Here is a 4,948-nt window from a genome sequence, read left to right as displayed (position 1 = left end):
AAATATTTCTTGTGCATTGTTTACTTTCACTCTCTGTCTATTGTAAGATTATGTTCACAAGGTAGTTTTCATTATCAACATTATGTAAGTTTTTTCATAATTTTACGGTCGTAATTATTCGTACTTTCATTGCTTACTTATTTCGTTTTTGTTGCATAAATTTACTTGAATTTACCGTGGTAAACAAAAGCGAGAAAAGATTATGCCATTGTTTTAGAATTATACTATATAATTTAAGTTTTATGATAATTATTAGGAATAATCCGCATACTTTATGCATGGATCGCGCATCGTGAATCGTAAATCGTTAGATCGTGCATCTTAAATTACACCAACCCCCCACTAACGGCCTTTTTCCGTTATGCGTGGCGACTTTGAATATCAGTGTAGCTGGAACCTCGATATTCCAGGATTAGAAAAAGCTATACCTGTTATCTTTTTTCTTTAAAGAATCAACAAGCCATCAACATCGATAAATTACACACATTTACTCAGACATTTTTAAAATTATCTGCCATTATGACTTTCTTGAAGCTGTTCAGAAATGAACCAATCAGGTTATGTATCGGAATTCCTATGGGAGTTCTTTTCCGAAATTTGTAAAATAGCTAAGTCGGTAAAAAAACTTTTCCCGGGGGTTTGAGGAAAAACAGAAATGCTATCATTTGCTTTTTATTTAACCACATATTTAAATTTGGGCTAAAAATACTTAACCTTTTCAGCCCGGCGGACGAGTATAGTCGTCGAGCATACGTTCCGGCGGACGAGTATAGTCGTCTTTTTGACATAGTGATCTTCTAAGCTATATTTCTCCCATTGGCTTCTTTGCTAGCCGTAGAAGTAAAGAGAAACGGAAAGTAGAGGTTCTAAGCTTTCTTTTGATATATGGTGATGTAATGTTTTGATCACGTGGCGATGCAGCAGATTTCGGAGAAAAGGTAGAGAAAAACACTGAATCAAGATGGCGACCAAGAAATGGGTTTTTCCAACTTACTGCTAAAGTTCTTGGATTTTTTGACTGGTTTAGGCAACTTTTCTTCATGGAAACATTGTTTTTATAATGGCAAAACATCCAGTAAGTATATCTTATATTTTGTGTTTTGTTTTTAGCATAAAAAATCCATTTATTTGTCATTTTGACCACTTTTCTCGACAAACCATCGGAGTCGACCCAAACTTACAGTACTTTTTACTTTTTATTCAGGTTGGAGCATGGAAAGTGGACAAATTCAATGCAAAAGTGTTTTCTACACCTCATTTATTTCAAAGGAGCACTAAAGAATTTGAAAAGCCTGGATTTATGTTGAATTGCACTACTTCTTCCGCTCCACCAGCAACGGTCGATCGATCCCCGAAATTCTTGGCTCATAACGATGTCCTGATTACAGCTTATATGGATCAAAATGATGGCAGGAACCACATAACAGCCACATGGAATTATTATGATGACATTTAGCATTCCTTATGGGCAAAAGAGATCAGATTTGATAGCAATGAGTTTGCCTCAAAAGGCTTACGGTTTTTGGAAAATTTGCAACTGTCGCCGACTATGCCATCTAGTTTCACGGTAGCCGATACCCTTCAAAAGCTTCAGGAGCTAAGAATACTGACTGAAAGTGTTGTTTAGATAGTTGGGGAATACTTTTACACCATTTTTGATGTTGTAGCTGCTTCTGGAAACACATTATCATCAAAATACTTCAAATTGTATATATTGGATTTTTTTAGCCGAAAATCGTGATTTTTGGCAAAAGTGACCGATATTTGGGAGGCTCGTGTGACACATACAGATTTTTCTGGATGCTGATTTTTGGTATATTACTTCAAAATGATGTATAGATTGATAAATAGCCAAAGACAGATTTTTTGATTAACTTCCCCCCACTTTTTTTTGCTCTAGAAGTGAAAAATGCAAAAAAAGTGACATTACCGCAAAACGTGAAAAAAAACTGTGGTTTACGTGATGCTACCATTTTTGTAGGAATATTTTATTTGGATTGGTACTTGGTCTAAAAGTTGTAGAATCTAAGTAGCTTTTCAGGGATACCTTACTTTTTTTCTAAAGATTCCTAGTTCTTGAGTTATGATCAAATAACTGAACATGTCTATTTTCTGAAAAAATGTTGCGCGCTGACAGCGTGAAAATTTAAAAAGTTGCGCGCATGAAAGGTTAAATAAATAAGTTAATAATATTCAATATACTATTTGTATCGCTCAGAAAATAAACATTTACAGCTTTCAATTTGAGTGTTTTGAAAGTATAGTGTGTACTCCGAGTTTATGTCTAATGTTTTTTTGAAGTGCTCGTTCTAAGAGATGAGCGAATATAATTTAATTATTTCTAGTTTTCAAGAGAAGCAAATTTGATCTTTCTTCTACAAGATTACACTTTCATATAATACCAATTATGCATGTAAATTTTATATTAATTAATACTTTCTTAATAGGTTCTGCATAATTCTCAATGAAATCAATGACCAGCGCTTTTTAATGAAATAAACATTTGATAAAAGACAACCATCTAGATCTGCGCACCACGGGCTAGGCCATTTCCTAGAAATTATGCCAGACCTTGTACACTCACCCATTTACACGTTTAAAATTGTATTTACTTCAGCGTGTAATTAAAATTTTGGGAATTGAATAACAAATTTTGGTGTCTTCATGTCTGTAAGTAAACTATGGCTATCTGTTATCAGGTTAGCTAGAAAAGGATCTGAACAAAGTGCTCTGAATTTATGACAGTTAGTTAAATCAGGGACCAGATTTATTTGTGGTCTCTGGAGGCTATGAAAAACATACCATACTTGTGAATTTAACACCATTTTCAGATATAGACTGTGATCTTTTCTTGATCAGTTTCTCATGCTCTTTCAACTCGTAGAAAAGTTTTTCGACATTTACAGATGTTTATATTGGTTGCTATTGTAGTCATGAACATCACTTTCCATGGGCCAACAGGTGGTCTCACCAGGCCACACCTCTCAATTTTTTTTACACGTAATAAGGAACAATAATCAATTTAACCAAAGTAACTTAAAAATAATAGCTGTTTAGATATTGATTATTTGAAAACATAATGGAGGAAGAAATAGTAGTTTTGCCGATTGAGGATGATGACTACGAGGAAGAGGAAGAAGAAGAACCTGTGAAAAAGTCAAGAAGAGGAAGACCCAAAAAGAAAAAGCAAGTATGGACGACAGAACTTATAACGAATCTAATTGAACTGTGGAGTGGAGAACCATCTTTATACATAGATACACAAAAGTCTAAGAACAAAGACATGAGAACAGAAGCTATTGAACGATTGAGAATAAAAATGTTTGAAAATGGCCTTAAAATTACAAATGAAGAGATTGAAAAGAAGTTGCATAGCTTGAAAAACTATTATATAATCACAAGCAATAAGGTTGAAACATCCAAACAGGAATCTGAATATGGTGTGTACCAACCTACATGGGCTCATTTTGAAAGCCTCGACTTTCTCAAGGATAATTTCACATCCAAAGCTCTTCTTGATAATACTGCAGATGATCCTGTAATCTTTACTGAGGAATCTCCAGTGCGTCGCAAAAGGGGAAGGCCATCTAAAAGATGGTTACGTGAGAAAGATATATATGAAGTTGAAGACCCAGTAGAGGCAATTCCAAATCAACAAATTGGAGACTCAAAATCAAATAATCTAACAACAGACGACTATTTTTGTCAAATGCTTTTATCTCAACTTAAAAACTTTGAGAGTAGGCCAAAGAAAGAATATTTGAAATTGCAAATACAACAATTGGTGTACCAGACTATGTTTGCAGATCCATCAGTGGCTGAGTCAGACACTACCAATAATGCCAGTCAAGTGACCATGGCAAACCTCAATGGTACAACCTCATTTGTGAATGGACATTGAAATTTTTATTAAAGTTTTTAAAAGTTTTTAACCTGTTTAAATTTAGTATAATTAAGGTTCTTATTGTATATAGTTTGAAAATAAGTGACTGTGACATATCATATTTGTAACCCAATCAATGAAATTGCTATAATAAGGTAATAGTTTGACCTGCTAATGAGCTTAGGGTATTTTGATAAGAATTAATAATATTTTGAAGGCAGTGCTGTCAAAAAAAAGAGTAATCAACTTCAGCTGCAAGGTAATTTCTTTCATTTAGCATTATCAATGAAGCTCTTTAGTCTTGTGTATATCATGTATCTCCCTCATACTTAAATGATATTTTTTTCATTAACTTCTGAGAGTGACATCTTTGATTTCTTTTCCCATGATGATGTGCTCTACTTAGAACCTTCTAGCTCACCCCATTCATGAGGAAAAAATAAGTTCTCTAGACCCCTTTTTACTATGACATTTAAAAAAAACTATTTTATGAACTTTTTTCAAATATATTTAGATTTTTATTTCTTACATTGTATTTTATCATCAGATTGATCAAAACTGTTTTATTTTATAAATGTGGTTTTACCAACTTCTTTTACGGATATAAAATTTTTATTCAAAACCCACAATTTATAATATTATAGAGTATGTTGTGAGTAAAAACATTCATACAGATTCATGATATAATTGTCTGTCCATATCCTTAACAGAAAGAAGCTCTTTTATTGTGTAATACCTTTTAAGATGTAACTGTGTTTTCTTGTAAATGATCCTCTTTGTTTTGGTTAGTAAAAATTTTGATTTCCAGACTGAAATAAACATACAATGGTTTGTATTAGCAACATTTTTAGCTTCTAACTAGCATCTAATTCTAAGCGATGAACATCTTCTAATGTCACTCGTAGCAATGTCAGTTAATATAAGATGATGTGAGATTTACTGATCTCATTATCAAAATTAAAATACATCTCATTGCTAATAATTATTTCTTTTCTTGCACTTGTAAGTTAATTTAAGAGCTGTTGATTTTCAAATGTTTTTAACTTTATATTTCTCTCCTTTTAC

At 32.8% G+C, this 4,948-nt stretch overlaps 1 long non-coding RNA gene across 1 annotated transcript; it reads left to right on the top strand.

Annotated features, from left to right (window-relative positions):
• LOC136820693 (uncharacterized) lies at positions 1–1,964 on the top strand. The gene is made up of 2 exons (XR_010848631.1): positions 1–1,075; positions 1,205–1,964. It is a non-coding gene; the product is annotated as an uncharacterized lncRNA (long non-coding RNA).
• The last annotated feature ends 2,984 nt before the right edge of the window (positions 1,965–4,948 follow it).

Source organism: Clytia hemisphaerica, unplaced genomic scaffold (assembly GCF_902728285.1).
Source record: "Clytia hemisphaerica strain Z4C2 unplaced genomic scaffold, Clytia hemisphaerica genome assembly, whole genome shotgun sequence".
NCBI lineage: Eukaryota > Metazoa > Cnidaria > Hydrozoa > Leptothecata > Clytiidae > Clytia > Clytia hemisphaerica.
This window is presented reverse-complemented; position numbering and strand designations above follow the sequence as displayed.